General features: G+C 39.4%; 1 protein-coding gene and 1 long non-coding RNA gene across 2 annotated transcripts in view; one reads left to right on the plus strand and one right to left on the minus strand.

Moving 5' to 3' along the window:
- The window catches only part of LOC106092224 (uncharacterized), a 288,892-nt gene that overhangs the window by 10,839 nt on the left and 256,818 nt on the right, over positions 1-21,235 (minus strand). The gene's annotated exons all lie outside the window — the stretch shown is intronic.
- LOC131997604 (uncharacterized) lies at positions 3,022-10,100 on the plus strand. The gene is made up of 2 exons (XR_009398302.1): positions 3,022-3,082; positions 9,476-10,100. It is a non-coding gene; the product is annotated as an uncharacterized LOC131997604 (long non-coding RNA).

Genomic DNA, 21,235 nt, shown 5'->3' on the forward strand with positions numbered 1-21,235 from the left:
CGGTGGTGGGTATAATAAGCAAGAGCGTGCTAAGTTCGGCCGTGCCGAATCTTATATACCCTCCACCATGGATCGCATTTGTTGAGTTCTATGCGCGGTATCTCTTTTTAGGCTAACAAAGAATATTGAATAAGAACTGTTATGCTATTGGAGTCATATCAAGGTTATGGTCGATTCGGACCATAAATGAATGCCGAACATTGTAGAAGTCATTGTGTAATATTTCAGTTTATTCGGATAAAAATTGCCCCTTGTAGTGGCTCAAGAAGCAAAATCGATCGAAGTTCGATCGTTGATCGATTCAGACCATATTAGACACGTATGTTGAAAGTCATGAGAGGCCGTTGTACAAAATTTCTGCCAAATCGGATGAAAATTGCGCCCTCTAGAGGCTCAAGAAGTCAAGATCCCAGATCGGTTTATATAGCAGCTATATCGGGTTAAAAACCGATTTGCGCCATACATAGCGCAGTTATTGGAAGCCAAAACAAAACACCTCATGCAAAATTTCAGCCAAATCGGGTGAGAATTGCGCGCTCCATTGGCTCAAGAAGTCAAGACCCAAGATCGGTTTATATGACAGCTATACCAGATTGTGAACCGATTTGTGTAGCAGCTATATAAGGTTATGTACCGATTTGCGCCATACTTAGCAGAGTTGCAAAATTTCTGCCAAATCGTATGAGAATTGCGCCCTTTATTAGCTCAAGAACCAAGATCCAAGATCGGTTTATATGACAGCTATACCAAATTATGAACCGATTTGTGTCATACTCAGCACAGTTGTTGGAAGTGATACCAAAACATTACGTGCAAAATTTCAAATCGAACGAGAATTATTGATAGACATGTTGATTTAGATGAGATTAATAGGAGTTTCATGAACATATCTTTTCCTGAGCCAAACGTACATTTCTACGACAGTGAATTTAGTAACGTAAACCATAGTAGTAAAAACACCTCACCAGACCTACGTTTTGATCTTGATCGTTTTGAACAAAGCGATATCGTTAGCACTGTAGAATCGATTAAGTCTAATGCCGTTGGTTCTGATGGTATTGACCCAAGTTTTTTTTAGAATAATTCTACCCTTTATTCTTCCGTATATGTGCCATCTTTTTAACAATATTATTTTAAGGAGTTGCTATCCACAGTCTTGGAAACGGGCAAGGATAGTCCCAATACCAAAGAATAACCAGGAATTTAGGCCAATAGCAATACGTCTTCCATACGTCTCTAAGATATTTGAGACTCTAGTCAACCGGAAAATATCTGAATATATTGCGAATAATTCGCTGCTAACATATTTTCAATCTGGTTTCCGGCCAAAGCACAGTTGCACTACTGCACTTTTGAAAGTAGTTGAAGATGTAAGGAGTGATATTGACAGCGAAAAAGTTACCTTTCTTGTTCTTTTAGATCATTCGAAAGCATTTGATTCCGTTGATCCCAATATATTTTGCCTTAAACTGAAACATTTATTTAAATTTTCTGAAAGAACAACGGATCTTATATATTCCTATCTTACGAATAGAAGCCAATCGATATGTGTTGATAGCCGCTGTTCTAGTTATCTTCCAGTCTCAAGAGGCGTTCCACAGGGGTCTGTATTGGGCCCACTCCTTTTTTCCTTATATAGCAATGACTTTCCTGCACAGTTGCGCAACTGTGGTATTCATATGTATGCCGACGACGTACAGCTGTATATGAGCTCCTCGCCGGAGAGGCGGAACGATGGCGTACTTCGACTTTAATAATGACTTGGATAGGATAAACACATGGGAAAACGCCAACGTACTACTTTTAAATCCAACAAAGTCAAAGTGCCTTGTAATTGGTAGGAATCGGGTGACAATGCCGCCCAATCTTGATGTGGCAATTGCTGGAGCCCCAATTGAGATTGTTTCATCTGCAAGAAACCTTGGTTTGGAGTTTGATGATAGACTTTCATGGAAGAATCATGTCAGTATGACAGTGGGCAGGACCTACGGCGTTTTACGAAACTTATATATGAGTCGACAGTATACCCCTTTGTCAATAAGAATGCTTTTGGCTAGGACATTTATTCTGCCGAAACTATTATACTCTTGCGAGGTTTTTTACGGTTGTGATGTAACTCATAGGAATAAATTGCACGTGGCCTTTAACGATGTCGTTAGATACATTTTTGGTTTGCGTAGAAGAGACCGGGTATCTGACTTTGCCAGACAAGTATATGGTGTCTCTTTTAACTCGTTCCTTAAGATACGCTCGTTGCAAATGATCCACAAGATAATTTATACCAATGAACCGTCATATCTGGCTTCTGTATTGCGTTTTGCCAACTCTACAAGAGGTAAACAAGTAATACAAATACGTCATCAATATCGTGTATCTGAACAACAGTTCTTTGTTAATGCTATACGTCTCTGGAATAATCTTCCCAATAGTATTCAAATTATAAGTAATGAACGACAGTTCAAATCATTGATTTATAATCATTTTAATTAATTATTCGTTTTGTTTTTTTTTTTTTGTAAGTAACTTTGATTGAATTGTTAAATTTTCTTTAAAGTTTCTTTTTCTTCTTTTTTTATTTTGTTTTAACCTTTTTTTTTTACTTAAATATTGTATCAGTAACTTTGCTTAAATTGTTAAATATTTCATACCAATTATTGTTGTATTTAATTGAAAACTTGTTGAACTCATTGTATTTATCAATTTACTAACCCATGCTTTATATAAGACACTGTCTTTTGTATGGGTTTTACCATAATAAAATTGCTTTACTCCTTCGCAAGCATGCTTTCGACAGATGGACGGACGGACGGACAGACATGGCTGTATCGACTTAAAATGAAATGACGATCAAGAATATATATACTTTATGGGGTCTCAGGCGCATATTTCGAGGTGTTGCAAACAGAATGCCGAATTTGGTATACCTCCATCCTATGGTGAAGGGTATAAAAAATCTGTGGGCTTTAAACTATCGATTTTGAGTTAATCGATAATAAACATGTAAAAATCAAAACATCGAAAAATTCTTGAAAATCACTACAAAAATTAGATTGCATATTTCAACCGAACGTCAGCTAAAAAAGTATGTATATAGTTAATTTATAAAGTGCGTAAAAAAATCAAAAGTGTAAAATTTTAAGTATTAAATAATCAGCATAGTCCACAAAGCCTCATTACTCGCGCTCAACATACCTGCCTCCCGCTGGAGTCGAACATACTCAGTTAATAAAAATATACAATTTTTTTTATTAACAAACAGCTATAAGTTTTTCACAGATCAATGGGTGTGGTCCGATTCAAGTTTAAGCTCAATGAAAAGGGGCCTCTTTTTTATAGTCGTGTCCGAATGGCATGTCACAGAGCGACACCTCTTTGATAGAAATTGTAGTGCCATACCATTTTGATATCCACCACCGAAGTATGGGGGCATATCCATTTTGTCATTCCGTTTGCAATACATCGGAATATCCATTTCCGACTCTATAAAGCATATATATTCTTGATAAGCGTAAAAATCGAAGACGATCTTGCCATGTCCGTCCGTCTGTCTGTTGAAATCACGCTACAGTCTTTAAAAATAGAGATATTGAGTTGAAGCTTTGCACAGATCCTGGTTTTGTCCATAGGCAGACCACATTTATTATCCGATTTTGCTGATATTTGGAACAGTTTTTTTTACGCATCTAACAATAAAAATTGATGCGTAAAAAACTGTCCCAAATATCAGCAAAATCGGATAATCAATGAGGTCTGCCTATGGGCAAAAACAGGATCTGTGTAAAGCTTCAGCTCAATATATATATATATATATATATATATATATATATATTTCAAAATTTCAAAATTTTATATCATTAGAGGCGAAAAAAAATGTGATAATCGTATCTATGTGAGTTTTGCTTTGTTAGGAAGTGATGATAAGATCTCAACTTTTGGCAGCATGAGTGAGTGCAGATTCATTGCTACTGCTATAGCCCGTACAGTCTTGGATATTTTCATTATTTTATTTAAGCCATGTCGTTTCTCTTCTACCTCTGCTTCGTTTTCGTTCAAATTTTCATTCAAGAATTTTTTTGAGTACTATATATTTATTATCAGCCAAGCCGGGCCCGCTCTGCTGCGCATTCTTTAACTCTCCAATATATTTTTTGGATGGGGACACTTCGCCCTGAATGAGGATTCGAATTCGTGTCATTGTAGCCTATGACGCTGAACGCGTTCGAATCCTGGCAAGAACATCGAACAAAGCGGTGTTTATCCCCTCTAAATGTTGGCGACATTTGCGAGGTACAATGCCATGCATGGTCATTAAAAAAATTTTCCCCAAAGAGGTGTCGCACTGCGGGACGCCGTTCGGGCTTGGCTATAGAAAAAGGTCCCTTATCATTGGGTTTAAACTTGAATCGGAAAGCACTCATTGATGTGTGAGAATAAGCCTCTTCTCGGTACCAAGTGGTAGTGTTCTTCCTTAGGGTAATGTTCTCATTAGGAAAGGGATGGCACCTCAGACATTTCGACTCAAATATGGATATTTAATTCTTGCTGCACTTCCGAATCCCTTTAATGTGAGCCCCATATTGTAATGGCCCGTAAATATGAACCGTTTGGAGGGTGTTTTGGGGCTGGGGCAGCCACCGGCACTTTGCACTGAAAATAGTTATCATATTCGTTCTATACTACCAACGAAAATAAAGTTCAGTTTAGGGGGTGCTTTAGGGCGTGCCCCAAAACACATGGCCTCAAAATTGGATATCAAATTCGGTTTTTATTCTCCCATACCGTTTATTTCGGTCCCATATTGTCATAATGGTTCAAATAACCCATATGAAGTATCTTTAGGAGGAAAAACGCCACTTAGACTTGAACGCAAATTTTAATGTCATATTTGTAATCTACTCCCTAATACTTTTCATTTGAGTCCCATATTGATATGAACTTCGAATATGTCTATTTAGACGAGTTTTGGGGTTGGGTGGGGGGGCCTGCTGGGTACTTGGACCCAAATTTTAGTACCATGTTCGTTTTCTACTCTCAAATACCTTTCATTAAAGTCCCATATTGTCATAATGGGTCAAATAACCCATTTGATGTATGTTTAGGAGGAAAAGCGCCACCTAGATTTGAACGCAGATTTTAATGTCATATTTGTAATCTACTCCCTAATACCTTTTGGGAGTATTCGAGGGTGGGCGATTTCCTATTACTTTTACCCAAAGTTTTATGCCATATTTGTAATCTACTCCATAATACTTTTCATTTGAGCCCCATATTGATATGAACTTCGAATATATCTGTTTAGAGAAGTTTTGGGGTTGTGGGGAGGGGGTACTTGGAAACAAATTTTAAACCATATTCGCTTTCTGGTCTCCAATACCTGTCATTTGATAGCCTTATTGCGCTCATCGGACCACTTTCGGATATGGGTGGCGTTTTTGGGGTAAGGGGGAGAGTCCGCCTCCACCCGATATCTAAAAATTATATAGACTATGTTTCCTTCCACGCAAACGTACACAATCTATGAAAATTTTAACAAAATTGGTTCAGCCAAGTATTACAATAGGTCTAAAGGCGTATTTGAGGGGTGGCGTGACCCCCTATACATCGATCTATACATCGAATAACTTTCATTTGAGCCCCATACTGAATGATCGTCCAATATATTTGTTTGGGGGAGTTTTGGGATTGGGGCGGTCCGGATGGGTACTTAGACTCAAATTTTAATACCATATTCGTATTCTACTCTTCAATACCTTTCATTTAATATTTATGTTGTCCCGATCGGTCCACTTTTGATTTTGGGTTTGATTTCGACATAAGGGGGAGGGTCCGTCTCCCTTCCGATACTGAAAAATTATATAGCCTATGTTTCTTCCCAAACCAACCTACACAATATGTGAAAATTTCGAGAAAATCGGTTCTGCCGTTTTTCAGTCGATACGGAACACACGGCCAAGGCTGATTGAAGCCACGGCAAATGCTTTGCAGTCTTCGAAATCCATGTTGGTGCTGGGAAAATGGAAATTCTCCTACGAGGCTCGTGGAGGAGTCTTTGCTATTGGCGAGAGAAGGGAGGTCGGTCTGTATGACTCCCCCTAACTCGGGTCCTTTCCAGGCTTCAATTGCGGTATCACTCTGCCCATTTTCCAGACATCGGGAACTATAAGAGTGTTCAAAGACAAGTTGAGGACTGTAGTAAGGTACTCAACTCCAGATTCCGTCGGGGCCCAACGCCTTGGATGATTTAGCGCCACGAATGGCATTCGTAACTTCGCCCACGTTAAATTGTTATGGCTGTTCATCGGCTCGAAGACAACGGATACGACGAATTACTCTCCTTCTTGCCCTTAACAACCTGATGCATCTCTTCGGATCATTCACGGTTACTTCGCCAAAAGTGACTGAGGTCTTGTCATCCCGTCTATCGGGGTTCAAGCGTGATTTAACACTTAACACCACAACTCGCCTAGCCACAAATTCCAATTTATTTCCAGATTCAGCTCGCTGATTCTGGGGTTAGTGGGGTTCATACAACGAATCGCATCACACTCGTCTGCGAGTACCACTGCCTGCGCCGGGAAATTGGTCCGCACTTAGGGTATACGAACGACTGGTTTAAAGCGAGCGGCTGCTGCGCTAATGATGTCTCGGAATTTCCTCTCGGCCACTAGCACATGCGAGGGGTATGGCAGTTCACTGAAGCGGCGATTGGTATACTCTCTGAAGCTAGCCCAATCGGCCTTTTTCTGATTGATAAACGTCAGGCGCTCAGAGGTTATGAAGTCGGGTGGTCGGTCGATGGTGACAATTATGGGTAGGTGGTCTGACCCCAAAAAGATGACGGCTGGCCAGGATACGTCACTCAGGAGATCAGGGAATGCAATGGGAATATCTGGCGAGCTGCTGCACTTCCTCATAATCCTATTGGGGGCATCCTCATTCACTGTGCAAAACGTGGAGTCTTCAATCTCTGTCAACGCTATGCCACACTTGTCGTTACTTAGGGGAGAATGCCATGAAGTGTGATGCTCATTAAAGTCCCCTAGAACTAGACGATTATGGCCAGATAGTAACCCACTTATATCGGGGTTATAAGCTTGGCTATTAATTGGGACACAGCTACCAACTGGCGGTATGTACACGTTGTTGAGCTCTATCTCGGCAGTACCGGACCTGACTGCTATCCCCATGCACTCCATGTAGGGGTCATTAGAGCCAGGCGCAGGCGAGATGGGTCTATATTGCACGGAATTGTGTATCACGACGGCTAATCACCCACCTCCATTCCATGGGATCCAAGATCGGTCTATACGGGGACTATATAAAATTCATTTTGTGTTTGTTTGTTCCGTATAGAACGGCTGAACCGATTACCTTGAAATTTTCACAGATTGTGTAGGTTGGTCTGGAAGAAAACATAGGCTATATAATTTTTTGATATCGGAAGCGGGGCGGACCCTCCCCCTTACCCCAAAAGTACTACTCAAAAGTAATGGTGGACCGATCGGGACAATATGGGATTCAAATGGAAGGTATACAATGGTAGAGTACGAATTTCATAATAAAAGTTGGGTCTAAGTACCTGGGGGGGCCGCCCCAGCCCCAAAAACCCTTAAAATATTTAGGTTTATTTGACGATCATGACAATATGGAACTCAAATGAAAGGTATTCGGCAGCAGATTACGAATATGGTCACGTAGTAGGAATTGGCGTTATAGTTTATTGATAACGGAAAGGGGCCCCCGTTACCTTATAAACACCACCCAAAATCAAAAATGGACCGATAAGAAAATATGGGTATCAAATGAAAAGTATGGGGGAGTAGATAACGAGTATGGCATGCAAATTCATGTCGAAGGGGGTCACCCCACCTCCACAAAAACGTCCAAATTGGACACATTAGACTATCACGGATATGTGGGACTATAGACTGTTTATTCCATATAGACTGAAAAACGGTAGAACCAATTTTCGCATATTGTGTAGGTTGGTCTGGAAGGAAACATAGGCTATATAATTTTTCGATATCGGACGGGAGACGGACCCTCTCCCTTATGCCAAAAACACAACCCAAAATCAAAAGTGGGCCGATCTAGACAATATAGGTATCAAATGAAAGGTATTGGAGAGTAGAATACAAATATGGCACTGAAATTTGAGTCTAAGTAGCCATCGGACCGCCCCAACCCCAAAACTCTGTATATTGGACATTCGTTTCAATATGGGCCTCAAATGAAATATATTCGAGAGTAGATTTCGAATCTGGCATACAAAATCACCCCTCATAGATTGTGTGCGTTTGTCTGGAACGAAACATAGTCTATATAATTTTTAGATATCGGGTGGAGGCGGACACTACCCCTTACCCCAAAAACGCCGCCTATATCCGAAAGGGTATCAAATGAAAGGTTTTGGAGACCAGAAAACGTCCAAATATCCAGCGGGTCCCCCTCCCCCCTCCCCCCAACACCAAAACTCGTCTAAATAGACATATTCGAAGTTCATTTCAATATGAGACTCAAATGAAAAGTATTAGGCAGTAGATTACAAATATGGTATAAAACATAAACATATTATCCGTCCAGGGCTATATGGGACTCAAATGAAAGCTACTAGGAAGTAGATTACAAATATGACATTAAAATTTGCGTTCAAGTCTAGGTGGCGTTTTTCCTCCTAAAGATACGTCAAATGGTTTTTTTGAACCATTATGACAATATGGGACTGAAATAAACGGTATGGGAGAATAGAAACCGAATTTGATATCCAATTTCGAAGCCAAGTGTTTTGGGGTACGCCCTAAAGCACCCCCTAAACTGAACTTTGTTTTCGTTGGGAATATAGAACGAATATGATAACTATTTTCAGTGAAAAGTGTCGGTGGCCGTCCCATCCCCAAAACACCCTCCAAACGGTTCATATTTACCGGACATGGCAATGTGGGGCGCAAATTAAAGGGATTTGGAAGTGCAGCACGAATTTCATATCCATATTTGAGTCGAAATATCCGAGGTGCCAAACCTCCCCCAAAAAACACTTCTCTCTCGCCAGGTACCGAGCAAGGGCAAATTCTCACACATCAATGAGTGCTTTCCGATTCAAGTTTAAATGATAAGGGACCTTTTTTATGGCCGAGTCCGAACGGCGTCCCGCAGTGCGACACCTCTTTGGAGAAGACGTTTTAATTACCATGCATGGCATGGTAACGCGCAAATGTCGCCAAACCACCGCTTTGTCCAATGTTCTCGCCAGGATTCGAACGTGTTCAGCGTCATAGGCTACAATGGCACGAATTCGATATCCGTAATCAGGGCAAAGTGTTCCCACCCTTAACAGATATTAGAGAGTTTTTAGAGAGGCGTAGCGGAGCGGGCCCGGTTCGGCTAGTCATGAATAAAAAATACGATTATTCTGTAGCATTTTCTAATTTATAATAAGAATTTGGCAAATAACAGTCTTTTTTTTTAATTTTTTCAGCTAAATCTGTTCACAAATTTCAAGGGTGGCGAGCATGAAGTTCGTTATCGTTATTTTATTAATTGGTTTTTCTTTGGGGCTGTCGTCCGAACGCAAAGCAAAGTTTGTGGTTAACTTTGCTAGAATAAGAAAAAATTGTAAGAGTTTGAATAGCCAAGGACAATGTTATTCCCTCGTTCAGAGAGACAATTCCGAACGCAAACCAAAGTTTGTGGAGACCTTTGGTAGAGTAAGAAAAAATTGTAAGATGTTAAACCATCAAGGGCATTGTGTGCCCGATGTAAATATCAAAGACGTTCAGAGAGACAATTCCGAACGCAATGCAAAGTTTGTGGCGTACTTTGGTGGAGTAAGAAAAAATTGCAAGCTGTTAAATCACCGAGGACATTGTATTCCAGAAGTAATTACCAAAGAAGATCCCTATAGCGAAGCCACTTCGGAAGACTTTTAAATTCATGAGCGCTAAGTTGTTGTTGTTGTTTGTTTGTTTCTTCAAACTCAGGACAATATCCTGTCCTTAAATTATGAATTTGTCTAATAATAACCAATTTTGTTTTTAATATTGAATTGTATTTACCCCTCAAATATACTATATACCCCTCAAATATACTATATATCCCTCAAATATACTGAATTATAATTCTAATTCTCCAACTTTGATCGAATTGAAAAAGCAGTTGAATAACAAACGACATTTAGTACTAACAAAAGAACAGGGAATTGAAACACTAACTATGCTCATAAACATTTACTCAAACTTAACGATTTTTTCCTTAATTTTACTTTTTTTTACTCTAATTGGCTATGACAGAATATTTGTTCCACTAGTCGATCGTAGAATAGCGTTCCAAGCGCCTCGATCTTCTGCGCTCATTCTAATATCTCTAACACCAAGTTTCGAGGGGTCTCCCACCACTTGGTATTTCAATTGGGCTTTTGGTCTTCCCGGTTTGAGTGTACCAGACTTCTTTGCCTTCAAAAGACTTCTTTGCTGGAGATTTTTCATCCATTCCCACAACATGACCTAGCCAACGCAGCCATTTTATTTTGATGCTTGTAACTATGCTGTCGTCGTCATACAGCTCGTGGTTCGTCCGTCGACTATATTCTCCGTTAACGCAAACTGGTCCATATATTTTACGAAGAATCTTTCTCTCAAATACTCCAAACACTGTCTCATCTGCTTTCACAAATACCCATGCTTCAGAGCCATGTAACAGCACGGGTAGTATCAGTGTCTTGTATAGTGTAAGCAACGTCTGTCGAAAGGTGGCCTTGTTTCTAAACTGCTTACTTAGTGCAAAGTAGCATCTTTTTGCCAGTATTATTCTTCGCTTAATCTCAAAACTGGTGTCATTCGTTTCGGTTATGGCGGTGCCGAGGTAGATAAAGTTACTGACTATCTCAAAGTTGTGGTTCCCAACTTTCTCCATTTTCTTTATCTGCTCGGTTGTGCAAGGCTTTTTGGGAGTTGAAATTGGATGCTTTCGTCTTATCTCCATTTACTGCCCGACCCATTTTCACTGACTTTCTCTCGATTCTTTTAAAGGCTGCAGTTACTACATCCGGTGACCGTTCAGCGGGTAACCCGTCGGCTCCTGCTGCCTTATTGTTCTTTAGTCGTGTCACAGCTACTTGGACCTCATTCTGGCTAGGTGGCAAACTTTCTATACCATCATCAGGGATTGGTTCTTTGGTATCCTCTTCGACGCCAACGTCGGACACTAGCAGTAGGGTAAAATGTTCTTTTCATATCCTCAGCATGTTATACGTAGTCTGGATATAAAACAAGTATACGGTGTTTTAAAATAAACAAGTAAAAGCGTGTTAAGTTCGGCCGGCCTCAATTTTAGGAACCCACCACCATGGAATCTGATAAAAATTTATTGAAAATAATATTAGTTGAAGGGTATAATTTTATTCTACTTATCAAACATCTGGCAAACCAGCAAAAATTTAAGGCTTAAGGGGAGCTCAATCGGGTTACACACAGTTGCTGGAAGTTGGCAATAACAGAACACAGCATGCAAAATTTCAGCCAAATCAGAAAAAAATTGCGGCTTGTAAGGACTCAAGAAGTCAAATCGGGAGATCGGTTTATGTGGAAGGTATATCAAAGACCGATTTGAACCGTACTTGGCACACTTATTGAAAGTCATAAGAGAACTCTATTTCAGCGAAATCGCACAAAAATTCCAGGCTTCCAGGGGCTCAGATATGCAAATCAGGAGATCGATTTATATGGGAGCTGTATTGTAATCGGAATCGATATAATCCATTTTCAATCATCAACAACCTTCATCAACATGAAGTATTTGTGCAAAATTTCAACCGTTTAGTTCTATGCGTTTGGCCGCTATCGTGATTTTGACCGACGGACGGACGGACATGGCTAGATCGACTCAGAATGTCGAGACTATCAAGAATATCTTATATATATGTACGTTTGTATGTTTGTATGTATGTTTGTTTGTTTGTTTGTTTGTTTGTCGGTTTGTTTGTTCCGCATAGACTCAAAAACTGCTGAACCGATTATCTTGAAATTTTCACAGATTGTGTAGGGGGCGGACCCTCCTCCATACGCCAAAAGTACTACCAAAAAATAAAAGTGGGCTGATCGGGACAATATGGGATTCAAATGAAAGGTATTCAAGTGTAGAGTACGGAGGGGAGCGGACCCTCCCCTTACCCTAAAAGTACTACCCAAAAATAAGAATGAACTGATCGGGACAATATGGGATTCAAATGAAAGGTATTCAAGAGTAGAGTACGAATTTCAAAATAAAAGTTGGGTCCAAGTACCTGGGGGGTCGCCCCAGCCCAAAAACCCCTTAAATTAGGTTTATTTGACGATCATGACAATATGGAACTCAAATGAAAGGTATTCGGGAGCAGATTACGAATATGGTCACGTAGTAGGAATAGGACCCATCCCCGTTGACCCAAAAACACCACCCAAAATCAAAAGGGGGCCGATAAGGACAATATGGGTATCAAATGAAAAGTACGCGGTAGTAGATGACGAATCTGGCATACAAATACATGTCGAAGCATAGGGGGTCACCCAATCCCCACAAAAACGCCCAAAGTGGACACATTAGTCAATCACGGAGGTATGGAACTCGGTTTGTTTGTTTCATATAGACTAAAAAACGGCAGAAAACTTGACATTTTCGCATATTGTGTAGGTTGGTTTGGAAGGAAACATAGGCTATACAAATTTTCGGTATCGGAAGGGGGACGAACCCTCCTCCTTATGCCAAAAACATAACCCAAAATCAAAATTGGACCGATCGGGACAATATAGGTATCAAATGAAAGGTATTGGAGAGTAGAATACGAATACGAATGGAGAGTAGAATACGAATAATCAAATTCTCACACATCAATGAATGCTTTCCGATTCAAGTTTAAACTCAATGATAAGAGACTTTTTTTTTTTAAAGCCGAGTCTGAACGGGTTTCCGCAGTGCGACACCTCTTTGGGGAACATTTATTTATTGACCATGCATGGCATTGTACCTCGCAAATGTCGCCAACATTAAGAGGGGATAAACACCGTTTTGTTCTCGCCAGGATTCGAACGCGTTCATCGTCAGCGTACTAAGTTCGGCTGGCCCGAATCTTATATACCCTCTACCATGGATCGCATTTGTCGAGTTCTTTGCGCGTTATCCCGTTTTTAGACAAACAAAGAATAATGGAAAAGAATTGTTATGCTATTAGAGATATATCAAGCTATAGTCCGATTCGGACCATAAGTAAATTGAGTGTTGAAAGCCATAGTAGAAGTCATAGGGTATTATTTCAGTCCATTCAGATAAGAATTGCGCATTGTAAGGCCTCAGGATGCATATTAGGGAGATCGGTTCATATCAGGCTATAGATCGATTAAGACCACATTGGACACGTATGTTGAAGGTGATGAAAGAAGCTGTTATACAAAACTTCAGCAAACTGCGTGGTAGTATCAGGCCATAGCACGTTGTCTGCTAATGAGACTTCGACTGGTAAAGCGGCTACGCCAAGCTCCACTAGCCGACAGATGACTGGCCATCAGGGGCTATTGACGATGACATCCTGTTCGAAACATAAGGACAAGGTCAAAGCTATTTTATTTGCGCATGCCTACCAAAACGCTCTTAAAGGCAACCATAAGGCCCATTGGGTGTTATGACCGTTTCCTAATAAAAAAAGATTTCAGCGCAACGAAAAAACTCCCAATGAAATAAAACCCCAGGCGAAAATGAAGCCAGTTGTTGGAAGCCGTAATAGAAAGCCGCAAAAAACATATCGGCGAAATCGGGCAAAAATTGCGGTTTATATGGCTCAAGAAGTCAAATCGGGAGATCGGTTTATATGGGAGCTATATCAGGTTATAGACCGATTTGGATCATACTTATGACTGTTGTTGGAAGTCAAAACAGATTATAACATGCATAATTTCAGCCGAATCGGACAAAAAATACGGCTTGAAAGGGCACAAGAAGTCAGATCGGGAGATTGGTTTATATGGGAGCTATATCAGGTTACAGATCGATTTAGATCATACTTATGAGAGTTGTTGGAAGTCATAACAGAACACGACATGCAAAGTTTCAGCCAAATCGGAAAAAATTTGCTGCTTGTAAGGACTAAAGAAGTCGCTTGAAATTTTGCACAGATACTAAATATTAATGTAGGTCGATGGGGATTGCAAATGGGACATATAGGTTCAGATTTAGATATAGCTCCCATATAAACCGATCTCCCGATTTTACATCTGTAATAAATGATTATTTAGAGGAGTATTATTATTTATTAATCTGGTTCAAATAAGATAATAATCAGTATTTGTCCTCAGATTATTACCAGCCACTGGAGTCCCGAAGGTCAGCTAGTGTCTTGGTATTAATTTTATTTTTATGTTTAATATGATTTTATAAAAAGGAAAACAAGACGATGAAGACTTAGGTTTGCAGTCTCTTTATTTGTCAAGATACGGTAAAGAATGACAACTTATAGCTAAATGTATTGACTTATAAAGGGACAAGTAAAATCATGAAAACAATCTAGTATCCAATGGAATTAAAATGGAACAATTTGAAACAATGAAATACAAAAGTAAAACATATTTTCTCTCAACAAAAATTACAATTTATGAGGGTAGTTGGGACAGTTAAGGAAAATATAAATTAAGTTCAAATTGTCAAACATATAATTATAATAATCAACATTCATAAAAATCAAGGTAAATAAATACGGCCGTTACATCCTCCCCCTCTGGTGCATTAATCGCCTCGATGATGTCACCAGGACTTTAATGGTTAGTCTTGTTCGTCAATCGTGTGGACCTTCTGGGTGTAGAAGTGTGAGTGTTGTGTTGGTTGCTTCTTCCAGTAGTGCCCGCATTCGGTTGATTGTTGTGTTGGGTTGCTGGTGTGTGCAGCCGTTGCTGATGTGCGTTTGTATTGGTTGTTGTTTTCGGACGACCTCTTTTCCGAATCGGGTAGATTGGTGCAGAAGCATCGCCTTCATATGGTGTGAGCGCTGAAACATGATGTGTTGATATTGGTGTGTTTGGGTCATCAGTCTTAGCTATTGTGTAACAAGCTGATCCTTTTTTCCCAATAATAAGATATGGCCCATCACGTCGTGGTGTAAACTTTGAAGTTAAATTTTGACTTGCTTTGCTTAAGACATGCGTTGAGACCAATACTTTGTCGCCAATTTGATAATCATTTTGAGATTTGCGTTTTCGATCAACGTTTTCTTTATTTTTGTCTTGCATTTTCTCTTGTGTTTCATTAGCGATTTCAAGGGTATCTGCTAATCTCAATAAGTGTGGTGTGATTTGCGGTATAAAGTTCTCACTTTTGATTATGGCTTTGAAGTCATAGTGCACTTCGGTAGGAGATCTCAATTCTCTTCCAAACGTAAGATATGCCGCAGTGTGCTTTGTACTATCACATTTTGCAGTGTTCATTGCGAAACGAATTGATGGCAACATTAAATTCCATTGGGTATGATCCTTGCCAACACAAATTGACAGTTGGGTTTTAAGATCCCTGTTCTTTCTTTCCACAGGATTCGCTTCTGGGTGATACACTGGAGTGAAAGTCTGCTGGATTCCCAAACAAAAAGTCAATTTTTGCATCAAGGCAGATATAAATTGAGATCCGTTATCAGTATGAATTCTGCGTGGAACGCCATATCGAAGTATGATTTCGTTCAGTAAGATTAAAGCACAATTTTCTGCCGATGCTTCTTTAAGGGCAAACAATTCCATCCATCTGCTGCAGATGTCTTCGACGGCGAGGATCCATTGATGTCCATTGCTAGTTCGTGGTAATGGTCCAAATAAGTCAACGGCTATAATTTCAAATCGCTGTCTACTACTGACGGTTTGCAACAATCCAGCTGGTTTCATATTACTCGGCTTGTACTTTTTGCATTCGTCGCATGCTTTCACATATTTCGTGATATCCGATCTAATTCCAGACCAATAAAACAATGGGGCAATACGAGCAATAGTTTTGTCTATGCCATAATGTCCTGCTGTGGCGTCTTTGTGGTATTTTTGTAAGATTTCTTCTCGTAAAGAGTTTGGTATGACAAGCTGGCCGTTTTCCGAGTCTTGTTCAGAGCAATAACGATACAGAATTCCGTCGACTATTATGTAGCCACGACTTGCGTGTCTGTATGAATTTTCATCATTTTGTTCAAATGAGTCAATGATTTTCTTGAGCTCGGGATCGTCAAGCTGGGATTTGCGAAATTCTTCGGATCCTTTTCTAGGAAAATCGATATCAATCGAGTTACATTCGCATGAAATGCAACATTGTTCGCTTTCGCATGGTGGACGAGAAAGAGTATCTGCTACGACGTTTTGCCTTCCAGGGGTATATTCGAAGCGTAGATTATAGCTTTGTAGAAATAAAGACCATCGTGCTAGTCTTCCTGTTGGAGATTTTAAAGCAAAGAGCCATTTCAGCGGCTGATGATCAGTTAAAATGGTGATTTCCGAACCTTCTACATAGCCTCTAAATTTCTGTATAGCCCAAACAACGGCTAGAGCTTCACGTTCAGTTGTTGAGTAATTGCGTTCTGCGGGTATAAGCAGACGGCTGGCGTACTCTATAGGGTGTTCTTTATCTTTCTCCCCCTGCAATAGTACAGCCCCGATCGCGTAGTTGCTCGCGTCTGTTCTAAGAAGGAATGGTGCCGATTCTTGAACTTGTTGCAATACTGGAGGAGAACTTAACAGCTGCTTTAATTTATTAAATGCCTGGTTTTCTTCGTTCCCCCAGTTCCATGTAGCTTTCTTCTTTGTCAAATTCGATAGGGGTCTGGCAACTTTGGAAAAATCGGGAATAAATCGCCTAAACCAAGAGCATGTTTGAAGAAAAGACATGAGCTGTTTCAAATTCTTCGGTTTTGGCCGATTAATTATGGCTGCAGATTTCTCTGGGTCAATTTTAATACCGCTTGTAGTCAAAATATGTCCCAAGTATTTGACCTCTGATCTGCAGAAAAAACATTTTCTGTCATTCAAATGAAAACCAAACTTTTTAAGCTTCTCGAAGGTTTGATCTAAATCAGACAAATGGGTCTCAAAATTTGGAGAGCAAATAATAATATCGTCAAGATAAGCCAGTATTAAGAGCTTTGGCAGACTTGAGCGAAACTTGTCAATTATTCTTTGAAAAGTGGCCGGAGCGTTCTTGAGTCCAAATGGCATTCGGTTAAATACGAATATACCGAATGGTGTGGTGAAAGCTGTTTTAAGCTTATCTTCTTCTGCAAGTTTTATTTGCCAGTACCCAGATTTTAAGTCTAATGTCGACATATACGGTGTTGCTTTAGCTGCATGAAGTAGGTCATCAATTCGAGGTAATGGATATGTGTCGGTGACAGTTATAGCATTTAATTTGCGATAGTCTACGCACAGTCGAATTTCATTATCCTTTTTAGGTATAAGTACCACTGGAAATGCCCAGGGAGATTCCTTTTCTTCTATGATTCCATCTTGCAACATTTTATCCAATTCTGCCTTCAACTTCACTTTCATAGCTGGTGAGATCCGGTATGGTGGATTGGCTATTGGCAGATGATTTCCGGTATTAATTTTGTGCTCAATGTTGGCTATTGGAGCAACAATATTTTCAAATATGTCGTTATGCTTATTGATAACGCTTTTCAATAAATCTTTTTGACTTTCAGTCAAATGTTCAGCTTCGTTTTCTCGAAATTCAAAATCGATCGCGTTTAATGTAACCGCTTGCGGTAAAACTTCAGTTTCCGCTTGTTTTTTCATTTTCTTCAATGGAGGGAATAAATTATTTTCATTTGGGATTTCAAAATCCTGTGGTATAGCATCAGCAAATATTTTTGTGATACCTCCTGGAGAGTAGTCGTTGGCGGGAAATTCAGCAACATTATTTGGATGTGTTGGGTCTTCTTCGCCATATGCTACAAACCATGATAAAAAATCTTGAACGTTTTCTTTCTCCCTTTCGGTTTTTGTTGTACTAGCATTCATTTGACTACGTTTTTCAATAGCCTTAGATGGCGTACATTTAAATTCAAAGATTTTGGATGGTTCGTCAACAAAATGCCAAGTCCTTTGTGCTAAATCCATAACCATTCCACATTGCTCCAGAAAATCTATACCAATTAGGGTTCGATTGTTTCTTGCCTTTGGCAAGCAAACAAAACGAATTCGTTTAAAACGTTTGCCTATAAGAATACAGGCTATGGTCGATAAGACCATTTCTTTTCTCGAACTTCCGTCAGCCAATGTCACCTCTGCAAATACTTCTTGAAATGGGACCTCCTTTTTCTTCAATAACATAAAAAGTTCGTAACCAGCTATGCTTGTCCTGGCAGCTGTGTCCAGATAAGCTTCTTGGTCCGATCCATTGACATTTATATTTATGGTTGGAACATTTCTACCAACAATTGTGGTTTGAATACTATTTAAGTTTAGTTCCTTTGGGCTTTCCATTATCTCTTTGTAGTTGCATTTTGGACAGTTTGACCTGTAAAATCCTGCAGCACCGCAGCCATAGCAGTTCAATTTTACTTCATCTTTGGTCTTTCCCCTCTTTTCGACCTCTATTCGCTTGTAACATACATCGGCTGTGTGGTTCTTTTTACGGCAGTATGAACAACGAACATTTGTCTTTTCTCGAGAAAGTTGGGGTTTAATGACAATTTCTGTCTTATTTTCAGTCATGAATAGCTCTATTTCTCGAGCGCTACTGAGAAGGTCCTGAAACGTTTTCACAGCTTCTCTTGGCACTTTCTCCCGAATGTTGACATTGATTTGATAGTAGATCATATCAATAATAGCACGCTCGGAAACTTTTTCTTTTAACAATGCAAATAACCGCCGTTTTCTGCAGATAAAACTGTCAGTGCTTTCAGTCGGTTTCTGCTTGTCCTTAAAAATTTCGGAGTAAATTCTCCAATCAGATTTGATGGGCGCAAATGCACTTCTTAACAGATTAATAGCATCCTCGAATGTGCTAGCCTCATCTTTAACTCCTTGCCACCATGATGATGCATATCCTTCTAACAAAAGGGGCATACTAATAAGAGCCAAACGATCAGAAATGTGTGTCGATTCCTTGTAGACCAGGATTGTTGCAATAAAATCCTCCACATTTTCCTTATCACTTGAGCCGTTAAAACGTGCGCTGCAAGTACTAAATGTGGCGCTAATTTGCGGTCTTACTTGGACATTACTTAACAATGATGCAATTAACTGCTCGTTTAAGTTGTTATTATTTGACGAACTCTGGCTATTCCGATCGGAAAAATCTGCGTTCAGTGCTGAATAAGCCGTACTAGCATTTGGAATATTAGATGACGATTGATGCATATTTGCTGGGGCTGAGCCTTGAAATTGGAAATTATTTTGATGTGAACTGGTCGATGGCATAGTCCTACTAGTTTCGGTATTAGCAGACTGATCAATTGCCACTTGACCCATGTTCGAATTCTGATCGTTATTTACCGTAGAAACTGCATTATTTCCATTAGAATTCATGGTGTTATTTGGGTTTTGGCTATCCACAATACCTGCGCTTAAAGAATTCATGGTTGTTCTTGGCGTTTTCTTCATTGCAAGAATTTTCTTTATTAAGGCTTGATGGTAACCCTGTTGAGTCTATCTAAGAGAATATCTTTCTCCAGAAGAGTATGTATGTATGTTCGAATCTTAAAGATTGATGGAACGTAAAACACTTCGAATTCCAGTGAGAGCAAGAGAATTTAATCGACACCAATGGGAGAAACAGCTAAAGCTTTAAGCAAGACTTACTCCAACAACAACTTGTGTGTGATGAGCGAAACCAACATATGCACAAGCACAAGTTACGAAGTGATATTGGAACAGCGGCTTGGTAGGCAATGTGTATATCTCTTGATGTGATGATCACAGCAAAGCAACAACACACTGGTAAAACGAAATGCTGGGAAGAAGAAATGTTTTCGCAACAACAAAACCCTTTGCCTAGACTGTTGATAGACTGGAGCTGAAGCAACAGCAATGAGATGTGGAGTTAAAACATGCGGGAGTCACAACAACAACAACCAACCGTGGGCGATGACTCACGTATGGTGATTCCCTTTTTGTAACAACAACAAACAACTCAACCTGATGATAGCGACGGCAACAGCAGCATAAGTGGACGGCAATTGAATAAATGCGAAACACGTTTCTTCTTTTATTTTGCGAAAATTATGTTTTGCAAAAATTTAAATATTTTATGCAAAACTGTTGTAGAATTTTCAGCAAAATATTTAAAAATTTTACGGTGGGCGCCAATTGTAATAAATGATTATTTAGAGGAGTATTATTATTTATTAATCTGGTTCAAATAAGATAATAATCAGTATTTGTCCTCAGATTATTACCAGCCACTGGAGTCCCGAAGGTCAGCTAGTGTCTTGGTATTAATTTTATTTTTATGTTTAATATGATTTTATAAAAAGGAAAACAAGACGATGAAGACTTAGGTTTGCAGTCTCTTTATTTGTCAAGATACGGTAAAGAATGACAACTTATAGCTAAATGTATTGACTTATAAAGGGACAAGTAAAATCATGAAAACAATCTAGTATCCAATGGAATTAAAATGGAACAATTTGAAACAATGAAATACAAAAGTAAAACATATTTTCTCTCAACAAAAATTACAATTTATGAGGGTAGTTGGGACAGTTAAGGAAAATATAAATTAAGTTCAAATTGTCAAACATATAATTATAATAATCAACATTCATAAAAATCAAGGTAAATAAATACGGCCGTTACACATCTGAAATTTTGCTCGTTATACTCCGTTATGACTTCCAACAATTATGGCAAGTACAGTCCAAATCGGTCTATAACCAGATACGAGGGTTGCCTTTTATATCTCGGGATTAGATAACAAAAACAAATATTAATCACCAAAAAACGCGTTATTTTTTTTTTTTCAAAATATTCCCCATTAAGATCTATACACTTTTGTATGCGTTTGAATCAATAGTCGAAGCACTTTTGCCACTCGGATTGAGGTATCTCGAAAACATGCACTCTAAACGCATCAACCGCTTCTTGTTTGAGCCGATGTGTGAGAGCTCGCATTGTCGTGGTGAAGAGTGATCCGTCTTCGGCGGTTGGTTTTCCTGATTTCTTCGAAGACAACTGGCAAACAAATGGTTGTGTACCACTCAGAAATTACAGTTCTGCGTTGTTCTATGATTTCGACATGTCCAGTTTTACCGTAA

This window comes from Stomoxys calcitrans, chromosome 5, assembly GCF_963082655.1.
Source record: "Stomoxys calcitrans chromosome 5, idStoCalc2.1, whole genome shotgun sequence".
Taxonomy (NCBI): domain Eukaryota; kingdom Metazoa; phylum Arthropoda; class Insecta; order Diptera; family Muscidae; genus Stomoxys; species Stomoxys calcitrans.